At 42.8% G+C, this 16959-nt stretch overlaps 1 non-coding gene across 1 annotated transcript; it reads left to right on the top strand.

The window, feature by feature from the left end:
- The first annotated feature begins 13741 nt into the window (after positions 1–13741).
- Positions 13742–13856, top strand: LOC136752074 (U5 spliceosomal RNA). Its single transcript, XR_010817243.1, has one exon. It is a non-coding gene; the product is annotated as a U5 spliceosomal RNA (small nuclear RNA).
- The last annotated feature ends 3103 nt before the right edge of the window (positions 13857–16959 follow it).

Below are 16959 nucleotides of genomic sequence, written 5' to 3'. Positions count from 1 at the left end.
ATGGATTCAAATATTTTTAGCCAGATTTGTACAGGTATTTTTATGCAAATGTGTCTCTTTATGGCATAGAAGGCCCTGCGCGCTTTCTCTCTCAGTGTCTTCATCGCCGTGTTGAAGCTTCCTGTTGAGCTGAGTGTGAGGCCTAGGTATGTGTAGTGGGTGCAGTGTTCGATGGTGCTGTTTGCTAAAGTGACGTGGAACCTAGTTCCATGAGGCCTGGCCTTTTTCTGGAATATCATGGTATTTGTCTTTTTCATGTTTACTGCCAGGGCCCAGGTCTGACAGTACTGCTCCAGCAGTGCCAGGTTCTGCTGCAGCCCCTGCTCTGTGGGCCACAGCAGCACCAGGTCATCTGCGTTGAGCAGGAACTTGACTTCTGTGTCATGTAGGGTGAGGCTGGGGGCTGCAGATTGCTCCAGCATTGTGGCCAATTCATTGATGTAAATATTGAATAGCGTTGGGCTCAGACTGCAGCCCTGCCTCACCCCACGCCTCTGAGTGAAGAACTCTGTTCTTTTATTGCCAATTTTAACTCCGCACTCGTTTCCTGTATACATTGATTTGATGATGTCATATGTTTCACCCCCTACACCACTTTGGAGAAGTTTGTAAAATAAACCTTTGTGCCAGAATGAATCAAATGCTTTTTTTAAATCTATGAAACAAGCAAATATTTTATTTTTATTTTGGTTGACGTGTTTGTCAATGAGGGTGTGTAGGGTGTAAATATAATCGGTAGTGCGGTGTTTTGGGAGGAAGACAATCTGACTCTTACTCAGGACACTGTGCTCGGTAAGGAAGGCCAGTATCCGGGCGTTAATGATTCTGCAGAACACCTTCCCCAGGTTGCTGCTCACACAGATGCCCCGGTAGTTATTAGGGTCCAATTTGTCTCCACTCTTATGAATCGCGGTGATCAGTCCTTTATGCCAGCTGTCAGGGAAGTGGCCCACACTGAGCACCAGGTTGAACAGCCGTAGCAGGGCCTGCTGTAGCTCAGGGCTGCTGTGTTTCAGCATCTCGTTGGAGATGCCATCAGGCCCGCATGCTTTCCTGGGCAGCAGGGTGCGCAGCTTCTCCTGCAACTCCTGCTCAGTAATAGTTGAGTCCAGGGGATTCTGGGTGTCTTTAAATGCCAATTCCATTCTTTTTAGTTTCACACTGATGTCAGGCTGAGCTGATTTCTCAGTGTGGTGAATGTTTTCATAAAGTTTTTCAAAGTGTTTTTTCCAAAAATCTCAATTTTGAATGGCCAATTCTTCAGGTTTTAATTTATTACATTTTTTCCAGTTTTCCCAGAATCAATTTGTGTTAATGGACTCTTCGATTATTGTCAGTTGCTTTCGGGGGTGTTGTACTTTTTGATCTAAGTGTTTCTTTGTTCCTCAGATCCTTCCTTATTCTATTTCACTCCTTGTCAAACCAATTCTCCTCTTTGTATTTTGTTGGGATGTTCTTTTTAATTTTCAATTTTGACTGTAAAGCTGCTTTTTCAAATATATGATTTAAGTATTTTATAGCCAGATGTATTCCTTCTTTACTATGTTGATTTGGGGAGACCAGAAAGGTGTGTATTAGTGATTGGATGTCTTGATTGCCAGTTGCTTTCTGGTACTCTTGTGTGCTGTCTGGAGCCCATCTGTAGGAGTGTCCGAGGCTGTACAGCTTGCTGGGCTGTGTGTGAGCGCTGCTGCTGTGCTCTGTCCTCTTCAGGAACACAGTGATTTGGCTGTGGTCTGATAGAGGTGAATGCACTGAGAGAGAAGGGGTCTAGGTTTGTGATGGCATAGTCTACCGTGCTGCTGCCAAGAGCTGAGCTGTAGGTGTATCTTCCCAGAGAATCTCCCCGGATCCTGCCATTCACGATATACAGTCCCAGTCCCTGACAGAGCTGCAGTAATTTTTGCCCGTTTTTATTTACTCCCCTGTCGTGGCTGTGTCTGAGGGAGCTGATGGGGGTGTTTAAGGGGGTGTGGCCGAATATGTGGCTGTCTCCCTGTGTGCTGGTGAAGTCAGGCAGGCTGCCTGTCCGGGCGTTCAGGTCCCCACAGATCAGCACACTTCCCTGGACCGGGAAGTGGCAGACCTCAGTCTGGAGGTTGGTGAAGATCTCCTCATTGTGATATGGGGATTCTGAGGGGGGAACATACACGGCACACAGGAACACATCGGTTTGTGTAGAAATTATTTATTTGCTTATTTTAAGCCATATGTGTGACTCTACTGTTTTGATGGGCTGTATGGAGTCACTGAGCTCTGCTTTGTACCAGATTATTATGCCCCCGGAGTCCCTGCCGTGTCTGACGGAGGGCTTCTTCAGGGAGGGCACTATGACCTCTCTGTAGCCTGAGGGACAGTGACTGGACACGTCTGCCCGACACCATGTCTCTTGCAGGATGATGACATCCTTGTCTCTCACTCTATCTCTGAACTCCGGGTCTGTGCTCTTCAGCCCGAACACTGAGGAGCCCAGGCCCTGGATGTTCCACATGGTGATAGATAGGGATCGCATTCCTTTCTACTCTAATTAAGCAATTTATATACTCCTTTGGAATGAGATATATCTGGAAATGTGTGAGGTGGAAAGTAAACATATAAATAAATAGTAATACTGGTGATATGTAAAAATAGGAAATGAATAAATTAAAAAAATAAAAAATAAAAAACTCCTGACTTACACTCCTATATACATACGCATACACACATACACTCACCTAAAGGATTATTAGGAACACCTGTTCAATTTCTCATTAATGCAATTATCTAACCAACCAATCACATGGCAGTTGCTTCAATGCATTTAGGGGTGTGGTCCTGGTCAAGACAATCTCCTGAACTCCAAACTGAATGTCTGAATGGGAAAGAAAGGTGATTTAAGCAATTTTGAGCGTGGCATGGTTGTTGGTGCCAGACGGGCCGGTCTGAGTATTTCACAATCTGCTCAGTTACTGGGATTTTCACGCACAACCATTTCTAGGGTTTACAAAGAATGGTGTGAAAAGGGAACAACATCCAGTATGCGGCAGTCCTGTGGGCGAAAATGCCTTGTTGATGCTAGAGGTCAGAGGAGAATGGGCCGACTCATTCAAGCTGATAGAAGAGCAACTTTGACTGAAATAACCACTCGTTACAACCGAGGTATGCAGCAAAGCATTTGTGAAGCCACAACACGTACAACCTTGAGGCGGATGGGCTACAACAGCAGAAGACCCCACCGGGTACCACTCATCTCCACTACAAATAGGAAAAAGAGGCTACAATTTGCACAAGCTCACCAAAATTGGACAGTTGAAGACTGGAAAAATGTTGCCTGGTCTGATGAGTCTCGATTTCTGTTGAGACATTCAGATGGTAGAGTCAGAATTTGGCATAAACAGAATGAGAACATGGATCCATCATGCCTTGTTACCACTGTGCAGGCTGGTGGTGGTGGTGTAATGGTGTGGGGGATGTTTTCTTGGCACACTTTAGGCCCCTTAGTGCCAATTGGGCATCGTTTAAATGCCACGGCCTACCTGAGCATTGTTTCTGACCATGTCCATCCCTTTATGACCACCATGTACCCATCCTCTGATGGCTACTTCCAGCAGGATAATGCACCATGTCACAAAGGTCGAATCATTTCAAATTGGTTTCTTGAACATGACAATGAGTTCACTGTACTAAACTGGCCCCCACAGTCACCAGATCTCAACCCAATAGAGCATCTTTGGGATGTGGTGGAACGGGAGCTTCGTGCCCTGGATGTGCATCCCACAAATCTCCATCAACTGCAAGATGCTATCCTATCAATATGGGCCAACATTTCTAAAGAATGCTTTCAGCACCTTGTTGAATCAATGCCACGTAGAATTAAGGCAGTTCTGAAGGCGAAAGGGGGTCAAACACAGTATTAGTATGGTGTTCCTAATAATCCTTTAGGTGAGTGTATATCTACATATATACACATATATGTAAGCATCCATATATCTACATAATTTTTAGAAAATGTCCATATATATCAGTATATAACTACATTTATACAGGGGTGATTTTCAGATGTGGTAATAGCTAGTCACCTCCTGCAGTGGTTTCTTTGTTATGCACAGTTACTTATCTTATCAGTCGGGTGCAGATGAGGTTGAGCAGGTGTCGGATCTCCTGCAGCTCCCCGGTGTCGGCCACTCTGCTGACCGCTGCTGCGTAGTTGCGCTGGCTGTGCTGCTGGGCTGCTCTGTGCATGTTCTGGATGGGCTCCACTCTGGGTCTGCTGTTCTGTGGTCGGGCGTATCCAGGCTGGGGTCTTCGTTGTCCGAACTGGGGAAGGTGGTGTGCAGGTGCAGGGCGGGGGCTCCCAGGGGCCGCTCTCCTGATTGGCTCGGGGTTGTTCTGGGTGGTGTGGGTGCTGGAGAACCTTCTGTGGCCATGTGGGGGGCTGTCTGGGTTTCGGCCCAGGGCAATGTCTTTGAGTGTCTTTGCGAAGACGTTTACTGCTTGTTTGTGGAGATTGACGTTGTCAAACAAGCTGTGGGCCCCAAGAGTGGGGTGGTGTGCCAGGTGCACATTTGGCATCAGAGCACATCCCCGAGAGATCTCAGCGTTGATCATGTGGATGGTGTTGGGGTGGAAGGCCTTCCTGTGCAGCAGGGTGGAGATGATGATTTTGGCGTGGGTGAAGGTCTGGGTGGCCCTCTCCGCCACTCTTCTGATGGAGCTCGCCACCTTGTCCTGCTGGGTCCTCAGGTCGTTTGTGCCTGTGTGTATAATAATATGGCTGGGGGAGCCGAGGCTCTTCTCGGACAGCTGCTGAATGGCCCTCTCTGTGGTCGGACACCAGACCTTGGAGATCTTGCCATCAGGGAAGAGCCGCCTCTCATTTATGAGTTTGCCATTTGAGTCTATCAGCAGGGCTACTTCAGTGTTCTTCTTCCTGGTAGTCTTTCTGCGTGAGGGGGTCTCATCTGTGTTTGGTTCAGCCTGTGTGTGTGGTGCGCAGGTTTTGTTAGTGGTTTCGGGCTCAGGGTGTGTGTGAGTGCTGGGTGCAGTGTGTGTGTCTGAGTCAGGGTGTGTGTGTGTGTTGGGTGCACTGTGTGTGTCTTGCTCAGTGTGTGTGTGTGTGCTGGGTGCACTCTGTGTGTTCGGGTCGGGTTGTGTGTGTGTGTTGGGTGCAGTGTGTGAGTGGTGTGTTGTGTGAGAGTCAGTATGTCTGGATGTCATTGGGGTGGGAGGGCTCTGCACATTGTGCACTGCTGGGTTTCTTGAGGGCTAGTTGTTGTGGGCAGTGAATTTGTATAGCTTCTCCTTCAGGCTCTGCACTGTCTTGTCTCTGCCTTGCAGTTCCTCTCTCAGGGCCGTCAGCTCCCTCCTCATGGCCTCCCTGTCCTGCTGCAGCTCCCTCACCTCTTCCCTCAGCTCCCTCACTGTGACCTTGTGCTCGTGTTGGACTCTGTTGAGCTGGTCTGTTAGCTGCTCTGTGGTGTTGGAGGTTGTGAGATTGGCCAGCACCAGCTCTTTTAGCTCCATCAGCTCCACCTCCAGCAGGGACATGTTCTCCCTCAGTTGGGACACTGTGTCGGTGTCTGAGGGGTGTCCTGTGCTGGGATGCGTGTGGATTCCTCGCTGTTCTCTGGCGCGGCGCTCTCCCCTCCGTTCTCAGGGCAGTGTGGGGCTGGACTCTCCTCCTGTGTGGCTGCGTCTGTGCTCTTTTGGACACGTCTCTCCTTTTTCTCTCTGTCAGCCAGCGTTTTCAGTGAGTGGAACTGATTTTCAAAGGTGCCCAGGCTGCCCTCGCTGCCCTGTATTAAGACTGTTCCAGTGTGGTACAGATTGATTGTCAGCATGGAGGTGTCTGGGTCGTCCTCCTCACTGATTGACACCTGCCTTCCTTTACTGATGCCTCTCTTTTTAATGTGCCTGTACAGTTGACAGATGGCAGCGTACCAGGCGTCGGTGTGCTCGGTGTAGAAGACCAGGTTGGTGGTGACTTGCTGGTCTCCAGTCTGAGAGAAGTCGGCTCTGAGAGTCTCTGGGTTGTCCTTCAGTATGTGTTGTCTGAGACTCTTCCTGGCCTGAGCGTTCTTCAGGTGCTCTGGGTAATGGATCGCACAGCTCCTGCTCCTGCTCATTGTATCTTTTATGAATTGATACTTTCAAATTCAAACCTCTGTCACTTTTCAAATGTCAACAGCTTTTCAGTATAGACACAGTTCTGTGTTGATTATACTGTATGCTGTAATATTGAATATTTTCAAAGTTACATCATTTGTTTGTTTTTCCTATCATGTTACAAATGTTCCCTATGTGAAAGATGCATTATATCTTAACATTGTCAAAACAATTAAATATATACAGATTATTATTTTCCCTAAAGTTATATCACATTGCTTGACAGTTTTTTATTGATCCTGCAAAATTGGGAAAAGTGTTTAGGGAACAATTGTAACTTAAAGTTAGGGTTAGTGATAGGGTTAGGGTTATGAATATAATTGATATATAGAATTGTTAAGAAGTGTAAATGTTTACATTACATTTTTCATGGATTGTCTGAAAGTTTCAGTTCTATATTCGATTTGGAAACCGTTTTTTCTATTTGTGTATATGAAAGATATACATCTATGCAATATCTTCACTATTAAAGATAAACGCATTATTATTTTCGGCATTGTTAAAGCTCATTGGTATTACTGTGACATTAGTTTATTATTGAAAAATATAAATATATATGAAAAGGTATCGTAAAAGAAATTTGAAACACCGTATACATTATTTTACTTTATAGCAGGAGGAATCGCTATGTGTTATGTTGTTCCCCCAAGAACATATTTGAGTTGCATGTTGTAAAGCCGGACAGGTTAGAGTGACGCACGTCTTTGTGTTCTGGATAGAGAGGAGTAGTGGCGCTGCACTGCTGTGCTCGGCATTGTATTTGTAACTGCAACTCGGTTCATAAGATACATAAACAAAAGTGCCAGGAACAATAAATTGTGTCAAGGAGTCCTGATGTAAACTGAACCCCAAACAACATGTCTACCTCCAAAGAGACTCGTTTCACGGTTTACAGACTGGCGGCAGCGAGGGATATTGTTTGCTTTAGTTTTTTCTCTACTGAGGCCGGATGCAGTGAGCTGTGCTTGCGGGTGACTGAGACAAAACCATGTCGGTGGTGAGTGAGCTGTACTGTTAAAATCGGAAAATAATAATAAAAAAAAATGTACGAAAGTAATAAACCGCTATGTCAAGTCATTTAACCGCAAATAGCTAAGTTAAACAAGTATAAAAAAAAATATATGGAAAATCCGATAGACAGATTGATTAATGTTGACGCAGCAAATGAAAATGAAGCGATTAATGCAGAAAGACGCACGAATACGACAGAGTAACACATGATCGTGTTGAGCTGCCTCCTTGCTTTCACGGAGATGGGAAGGATAAAGAAAGTTTCTCTCTGTGGAACACGCGTCTGGAATTGGCTGTAAAAGCTGCACAAACAGCACCAGGATCTTGCAACAATTGTACCAACACGTTTAAGTGCTGATGCACTGTCATACTGGGTTTCTTTACCCTCTGAAATGCAAAAAGACTATGCTAAAACAGTAGAGACATTAAAATAAGTCTTTGGAAGAAAAGAATACCTACTGCATTTTCAAACTTTTGTTAATGCAAGACCCCGTCAGCCTAAAGAAGCATTAGAAGTTTATGCAGCCGAAGTAAGCAGACTTGTGCAAGAGGCGTTTCCCAATTACGGACAGCCAGCTATTGAAATGGAGCGTTTTAGACGTTTTGTTGCTGGTTTAGACCCAGTGCTGCAGGCAAAGTGTTATGAGCATGGTGCAAGTAGATTGGAGGAAGCCCTAAAAATGGCTTGCAAGTGGGAGCGGGTCAGGAAGCATTAAGAACTGCCTCTTCACATTTCTAAAGCACAATAAATGAGAAGGTTCTGGAACAACCATCTATATGTAAATCTGGAAATATCCTAACAGCTATGGTGTCAAGCAAGTCCATTTCATCTACGTCAGAGGAATCCCCCAAATTACTACAAGCTATTGCAGATTTAACTGCAGATGTTAAAGCATTCAGAGTAGAGGTGAGCCAGTTGAAGCAACAGCAAGAAAATCTCAAACATGTGCACAGCCAGTACAAAGAGGGGAAAAGGACCGTCAGCCCTATCCAGAATGGATGAAACAAGAGCAATATCGTGCATCACGAAAAGCATCCCCTGATGGGTATAATTCTTCCTCTAGATCACAAAGAGACGTTTCTTCACCTTTATAGAAACATGTCTCCTGGACCAAGACCCGGACATCATTCCCTACATAGGCAAAAATATGAAAGGTGGTCTCCATCACCAAGCAACCGTTACTATTCAAGAACTAACAGTCCTAGCAGTCGCTATCACTCATCTCACCCTGATCAGCACTGCAGTTCAAGATATTCTCGTAGTCCATCTGCATCCTACTCACACTCAAGGGACAGGTACACCAGGAGAACACCCAGTCCACATCACCATGAGAGAAGGCCTGATTGCAGATACAACAAATGTCATCTTTGCTTTGATTCTGAGGATCCCACCTATCAGGGACACGAGTGGTAGGAGGTGCTGCGGGCCAAGTAGCTGCTACATTGAATTACAGGGGTCCAGAGTCTGAAGCTTCAGCTTTAAAAGACTCTCCAACCTCTCCAATATTTTTTTGCTGTTATTGAAGACACTGCTGTTCAAGCCTTCATTGATACTGGTTCACAAATTTCTTTGATCAAGAAAATTTAAGAGTGTCAATTCCAGCACTGAAGACAAAGTCCATCAGAAAGACATACATGTTGGCAAGGTCAGTGACTGGTAAGTGCCTTGATACTCTTGGAACACTAACCATTAGTATTAGACTTGGAGAGGAGGTTTGTCATCATGATGTTCAAGTGATAAGAAATTCCAATCAAGCTGTCATACTCGGATGGGATTTTCTGCAGAAACACCATGCAGTGATTGATGTACAAGGACAATTACAGTTGTGGAACTGGAAAGTCCCACTGTTGTTTTCTAAGCAAATCACACCTCTTTGTTGCAATGCTGTGACATTTGCGCCAATCTACATTCCTGCAATGACTGAGATGTATATCATGGCAAAGTTGCAGCCATTTACAGAAAATCAAATCTCAACTCCAAATTACTTAGGAATACTGTAACCTGAAGCATGCAACTACCCAGGTCTGTTTGTTGCCAGAACAATATCTCCAGTGAAGAAAGGATTAACAACCGTTGGTGTCATGAATCCAACCAATGACGACTGCCATGTGCCAAGTAACACACCACTGGGAAACTTTTACTCTCTGATAAATCATAGAGGTGAAGAGTTCCAGGTTATTGAGGCTACTGTGCACAATATCAGGCAGACAGAAGACACAAAGTTACCCACAGTGGACTTCAGTCAGTCTAAATTGAGTGATCCACAAATGGACCAGCTGGAGAACTTACTTTTGAAGTATTGTGATGTGTTTAGTTCACATGAACATGACTATGGCTGCACAGATGCTGTAAAGCAACACATTCGAACTGGAGATGCCCTACCGATCCGCCAACATGCTTACAGGACTTCTCCAGCTTTGAAGCAGGAAATAGAAAAACAAGTTCAGCAGTTGCTGGCCCATCACCTCATTGAGGAGAGCTGCAGCCCTTGGGCTTCACCTGTTGTTTTAGTCAAGAAAAAGGACGGCAGCTACAGATTTTGCATTGCATTAAGAAATTAAACCCTGTCACCATACGGGACTCGCATCCCTTACCACGGATTTCTGAAGCTTTGGACAGCCTGGCAGGGGCATGCTGGTTTAGTACCATGGACCTGTCAAGTGGTTATTGGTAGGTTCAGCTGGCATCAGAAGACCGGGAGAAGACCGCATTTACCACCGGCAGCGGCTTATACCATTTTATACGGGATGAAGTCTCTTTCCTGGGACATGTAATCACCAAGGGTGGTCTCAGACCAGATTCCAGGAAGCTTGACAAATTGAAAGATTGGCCAACACCAAGAACACCTACTGAGGTGAGAGCTTTTGTGGGTCTCTGTTCCTATTACAGACGATTCGTTAAAAACGTTGCCCAAAAAGATGCAAAACAGTTGGTCTTCTGAACTACAGCCTGAACAAGCTGTTCCTGTAAAACAAACCTGTGAAGATTTAGCAATAGACATTGATGAACTGAAGCAGAAACAACAAGCGGATGTCATTCTGAGAACTGCGATGGAATGGAAAGAAATGGATAACCGAAGACCTACTGCACGACGAATCAAAAACTCCCCGTCAGCTCTGAAAAAGCTCTGGTATGAGTTTCCTCACCTGACTTTGGAAAATGGGATCCTCTGTCAAAAAATTAAAACCTTTCTTCAGAAAGCCTATACTTACCAATTGGTTCTTCCTGAATCCCTCATTCAGACAGCCCTCACTTACCTGCATGGAAATGTCTTCAGTGGACATTTAGGGACTGAACGAACTTTGCAGAGAGCCAGAAAAATCTGCTATTGGCCTTACATGTCACGTGACATTTACAAGTTCTGTACAGAGTGTTTAACATGTCAGACTCGCAGTGCTCCAACACCAAAAGCTAGAGCTCCTTTACAACCTATTGTGGTGGATCGTCCATTCCAGAAAATTGCTGCTGACCTCACCGAACTACCAGTCACTTCTCAAGGCACCAGGTATGTTCTTGTTGTAATGGATTATTTTACATGCTATGTGAATCTCTTTCCTTTTAAAGATCAGCGTGCAACAAGTGTAGCTCAATGCTTGTCTGAAGACTTCATCCGTCAACATGGTATACCTGAGTCCATCCACACTGACCAGGGCAGACAGTTTGAGTCTGATCTGGTGAAGCAGCTGTGTAGCAAGTTGGGAATTGAGAAGACACGAACAACTCCGTACCATGCCCAATCAGATTGCATGGTGGAAAGACTGAACCGGACATTAAAAGACCAATTAGCTAAATACATCTACCAAAATGGAGGAGAATGGGACAAATACCTCTCACAGCTGGAACTTGCGTACAATTCAAGTGTACATTCCAGTACTGGATAAACTCAATTTTTCCTTGCTCATGGTCGGGAACCTTGTCTGCCTGTGGACGTTTTGTTGAACTGCAGTTCATTCACTACTCAAGCAACTCTGGGCACACCAGCTGCTTATGCCCAGGATGTCTTTAACCGCCTGTCACATGCTTTTGACATGGCCGCTGAGTAGTCGAAAGAATCTAAACTACTGCTAAAGACTCACTATGATCAAAATCTTGCTTTTAACCCCTATGCTGAAGGTGATCTTGTTTTCCTTGATGATCCTGCCAATCAAAGGAATAAACTTGCTCCTAGATGGAAAGGGCCACATAGAGTTCTGAAGAGGTTGAATAAAGACGGTTGTCCTGGCGTGACCTATGAAATCACTGACCCAAAAGATCCACGATCCAAATCATGGATTGTACATTACAATCGGCTGAAGGCATACAAAGGTCCTTGGTCTGACTTACCTGCTCATCCAGAAGCGCCTCCACAGCTGTTTAGAGATCCTGATGATGCACCTGTCAGTCCGCCATCAACACTGACGGCTTTGTCTGGAGACGTCCCTTACCCACTTCCAGTTCCAGCGAGCTCCAGTCATCACTCGATGCCGTCTCTCTCTCTTCTTTCTTCCACAGCTCCTGTCCAGAGGGATATGCTACCTGTTCCAGGTGTTGTTCCACAGCCTGCTCTAGCACTTGAGCCATGCCCAGGTGTCACCCATTCTTCCAGCCGTCGGGATGCCCAAGTCACAGTGCACCCAGAGACTATGTCTGTTCTCTTACCTCAGCGACCCTAGACTCCTGTGGCATTACCTGCTGGATGTACCTAGTGGTCGTAAAGTTTTGAAACCTGACAAGTTTAAAGATTTAGTTCTTTCTTGGTTTTCATGTTACATTACAGTTCAATACAGTAATGGCTCCTAATTTGCCATTCTTAAAAAAAAAAAAAAAAAAACTTTTAATTGTACTGACATACATCTATTGTGATTTAATTACTGCAAAATCAGTTTATCCCTTGGAAAATCTAAGTGTAAATATATATATATATATATATATATATATATATAAATGTAACATTAGAAATACTGTATGATTTATTTAATTAAGAAACGAGGACGTTTCAAATAAAGTGGGGGAAGACTGTGACATTAGTTTATTATTGAAAAATATAAATATCAATGAAAGGTATCGTAAAAAAGAAATTAGAAACACTGTATACATTATTTTACTTTATAGCACGGAGAAATCGCTATGTGTTATGTTGTTCCCCTAAGAACATATTATTTCAGTTGCATGTTGTAAAGCCAGACAGGTTAGAGTGACGCACGTCTTTGTGTGGTGGATAGAGAGGAATAGTGGCGCTGCACTGCTGTGCTCGGCATTGTATTTGTAACTGCAACTCGGCCTCCAGCACCGGCACCATGTCGGTGGAAAAGCGCTAAGTGAGCTCACACTGAGCTCAGTGTAATGTCTGCTCTGGAGAGCTCACAGTGTGACCTAGTCGTGAGTTCACATCTTTACTGGGTAGTCCTTGACAACTTAATTGACTTAATTCTTGGGCTTAATTGGTCAAAATGACCATTGGTTGAAGGTACTCAGGGACTGATGTGTAGAGAGACTTATTAAACCTGCAGGATTGTGGTTTTCCCAGATCAGAATTAACCAGCTCACCACAAAGGAACATGGTAGTTGCGATTGCAACATGGATTACACAAAAACAATGAAATCCAAGTTTGCAGTGGTCCTTGGGCCATTGCGTGGTGATCCAGATCACTTCAGCACGAATTTTGCAGTGCTCTGGACTACAACTCCAGGGACTACTGTGCAGTGGTCCAGACCTCAGATACTGTATGCATATGAACAGTGAAGTAGGCATCATAACTGTAGCCAATACTTTGTGGTTAAAATGCTTAATTTAATCCCTGTATTGTACGGAATAATAATAACAACTGTAAAACATAAGAGAAGGGCCTGATAATAAATACAATACACAATAGACTAGAACCCTTAGAGTATAATAATATGAACATTTTCATTATTAGTATCATTGTAGTTTGGATGATATATTAATGCAAGTTGATAACATATTTTACAGAAAATGGGTTTTAGGAATTGTGTCAAAAAACTAAAAGAATTGTCTTAGGGACCACTGCTCCCTTTTTCCAGACCAATGTATAGCCCACTTTTCTTTTAAATTATGTTTAAAACAAAATTGAGGAAGCAGTGATTAGTTCTGAATCAAACATTTTGACCCCCTCACTCAATCTGTAAGTCCTGCAACAAACATTGGAATATGCACAGATATTTGCTCAGACTGGTATAAATGTCCCTAATAAATAACCAAATGCCATTTTTGTTGTTTCAAATGTGCCCAACATCTTACCAGTATGTATTTTTAGTATGTCACAAAGGTTCCCTAATTCGTATTACAAATGTTCCCTGTTTGTTATGAATGTTCCCTAAGCATGTGACGAATGTTCCCTAGTTTATGTTACAGATGTGCCCTAGCACGTCTCTCTCTCTCTCTCTCTCTCTCTCTCTGTCTCTCAATTTAGTGCATTTGTATTGTCAAAGCAATTGGACATGCAAACATAAATACGTACATACATATGGAAAATAAACAATACAATTATAATTCACAATTAGATGTAATAAAGTACAGAAAAACAAAATGTAATAAAATGTGATCTTTAATACACACAAATATGTATGGCTGGTCGGAAGCGTCTTGGACTCGGGTTCCTCTTCATTACTTATAACGCTTTTGCCTTTTGTTTAAGCTTTCCATGGAGGGTAATGTGGATGAGTTTGTACCATTCTTGGGAAGCTCTGCCTTTTTGGGGCGGAGCTGTGATCCAGGTGAACAGCAGATCGGGCAGAGCTGGGCATGTGGGCGGAGGAAGAGGAAGGCCGGTCAAGCAGATAAGCTTGCTAAGGTACGCAGCAGCAGCAAACAGCCCCCCCATCCAGCCAGCCAGGCAGTCTGGCTGGCAGTGACTGAGTGGTTGACAGATGGCAAGCAAACGGAATGCACGTGCTCTGTGATGTCATAGCAGTCAGCTCAGAGAGAGGTTCGTGATGTCATCGCTGAGCTGGCTGGCTCTGTGTGTCTTGCTGGCTGTGTGTGTGTGTGTGTGTGTGTGAGTGGGTGGGTGGGTGGCTGTGTTAGTGTCTGTCTGTGTCTGTCTTTCTTTCTGTCTCTCTCTGTCTCTCGCTCTGTAGATGCATCATAGGGAACATATGTAACAATCTCTCTTCTTGTTTACCAAAAATGTGAATGAACGTATTTCACGTGGGTTTTGCCTTGGTTGGAAACGTTTTAAGATTATTTATGAAGTGTAAATTGGATTTGTCTCAATTCTCCATAGTTTTCAATGTATGTGCCATTCAGTAGCGTTCATGTTACAGATGTGTCCTATGCAGTGGTAGGGTCAATAAAATGTCAGTAAAACTTTATTTTAGCAATTATGGAGGAAGAAATGGAAATAGAGGGTCCTCACTAATTATCTAATTTATCAACAATGTTTAAAATTAGGCCTTGCGAAGCTGCAGAAAATGCTGTATAATTGTATGTGTGTTCAACTACCAGCTGCTAAAGTCTGATAGCTTTTGAAGACTCTGTATAGGAAGTTGAAGAAACTGTTTTGTGATAATTATATAATGTTTTATATTAATACTAGCATTAGAAGTAGTTTTGTTTACAGACTGAGCAGATTAGATTCAGCAGGACAAGTAAAGGGTCAACAAGGTCGATTTGTTAGAAACTCCTGTCAGTAATGAAAGATTACACAGTGCCGAAATAGCCTACAGATGTCTGCTGTAAATTTGTTTATGACTTAACCGTTTCTCCAGATAGGCAGGAATTGTTTCTGTTAATGGGCGATTGACACTAGTTAAATGACGACCGTGGGATCACATCTTCCTAGTGCACATCAAAGACGGACATCTGCTTTGGATCCATCACCTCTTCACGGGAGGACAGATCGTAAACGGACCCGGACCTGTATCTTCTGATTGGATGAACGGCCATAAGATGTTATGTCATTTTCCTATAAAGTTGTACTCATGTTTGTAAACATTAAGTCTCACTGAAGGAATTATTCCTGACGTGGGGCTTCTGAGTGGCTCGATTAAAGATCTATTTGCATTATCTCCACGACTTCTCCACTTCTTTCTGACACGGTTCTACAACTTGGCATCACGAACGAGGATCTGAACTTGCCTCCTGTTCTGGGAGCAAAGCAAGGGTGAGTAGCTTTAAAAATGACCACCCTGTATATTTAGATTTGATCTCTGGATTTTGTTAGGCTCTCAGATTGTAATTTAAAGAGAACTTGTGGAGAGGTAGAGGTAAAACAAACAGAAAGGTTGACTGTACAGCGGAGGATCACAGTAGGGTGAATTCCAGGTAATATAGATCTGCGGTGAGAGATGCCAAGGGAACCGAAAGGTACGACGAGGCCTGCTGAGCCCCAGGTTAAGCAAGGAAACCCTTGTACACCAGGGCCAGAGTCAGTGGCAGTCAATAACCAGACGGAACCAGAGGTACATAAAGTCCAGCAATATAGCCCCATCGTTGGCAAAGATAGGATTGGCATAATGGTGTTAAAATACATGTCTGTTTGTGAATTCCAAAAAGTTTAAAATGTTAATCTTAAAATGGTAAAGGCAAGATAAAAAAACGACAAAGTTTCTATAATTCTTTGTCTGAATAATAAGAATTTAGAGAAGAAATTGATCATAATAGATCAAGAAAACACCAAAGTAGTGTATTTCAAAGATAATTTTACATCTGATTTTTAATAATAACAATATAATAAATAAATGCTAAGGGCTGTTTGAGACACTGCAGGGTCAACAAAACACGCCACTAATGTAATATCTGATTTATCTTTGGATGTCAATCTGTATGTGCCTTATGTGTTTATGTATATATATAGTCTGAAGGTTATGTAAGGTAAATGTCTGTTTTGTATGCTTTGTATTTTTAATATTGTGCATAGTCCAGAATAAGACTGAGAAGGGAAGTAACCAATAATTTCAGAATTATATTTACAATTACGCAGTCATTGATGTTTTATCAACAGATTAATGAGGATTTAGACAATTTAACTGTATACAGAGTGCACAAAGCATCAGAAATAAGAAATGAATCATGCATTCTATTATAAGAATAATGTTAAAGTAATACAAATATACACTAAATACATAGATTAATAATACTAATAAAGTAAATAAATAGTAATGGTGTCCTCTAAGCCTCAGAAGAACAATAATTTGTTTGTTAAAAATCATATTATGGAGAAATTCTGTAAAGTCAAATTAAAGGAAAACTAAAGGCAGGAATCCACAGGAGCAGCACTCTGGTGCAGCCCTGAGTGACAGCCTGATGTAAAACCCATAGCAGGAGAATGTAAACAGTATAGTGACATATTATAGTCTTATTTTAGAAAATATTTGGTTATTGGTGCATAGCATAAAATACCTGAAATAAAAGTTGAAATTCGACCTTGGATTTTAGATTCTAAGAGTGAATTAGTCAAAGGGTAAGAATTTTAAGGATACTATAGAAATATAAATTATGAGCATTGAATAAGTGCGCTATAATTAGTATTGCATAATTTTGAAGGAGAAAATAAAACATAAAAATTCTATTAGAATGAGTTTTACCAACCAGAAATTAAAAAAAAATTATGTTAAAAATTGAATTAGAGCTAATTTTTGAAATGGAAATCTGAGGAAACTGTGACATTTGGTGAAGATATAAATACATAGATAACCAGATACTCCAGGAAATTAAAGGTGTGGTCATTTGGTAGCTGTGAGTTCCACAATGAAGAGTTTTTGAAATCCCCAGATATAAGATCCCTAAATACAAGGTGTAGGTAAGAAATGAACTATTGATCAGTTCAATCTGGCTTTGGGAACAGTTCTTCTGAACATGTACC

Source organism: Amia ocellicauda, chromosome 6 (genome assembly GCF_036373705.1).
Source record: "Amia ocellicauda isolate fAmiCal2 chromosome 6, fAmiCal2.hap1, whole genome shotgun sequence".
NCBI lineage: Eukaryota > Metazoa > Chordata > Actinopteri > Amiiformes > Amiidae > Amia > Amia ocellicauda.
Note: the sequence above shows the minus strand (reverse complement) of the source record. Positions and strands in the feature narration are given on the sequence as shown.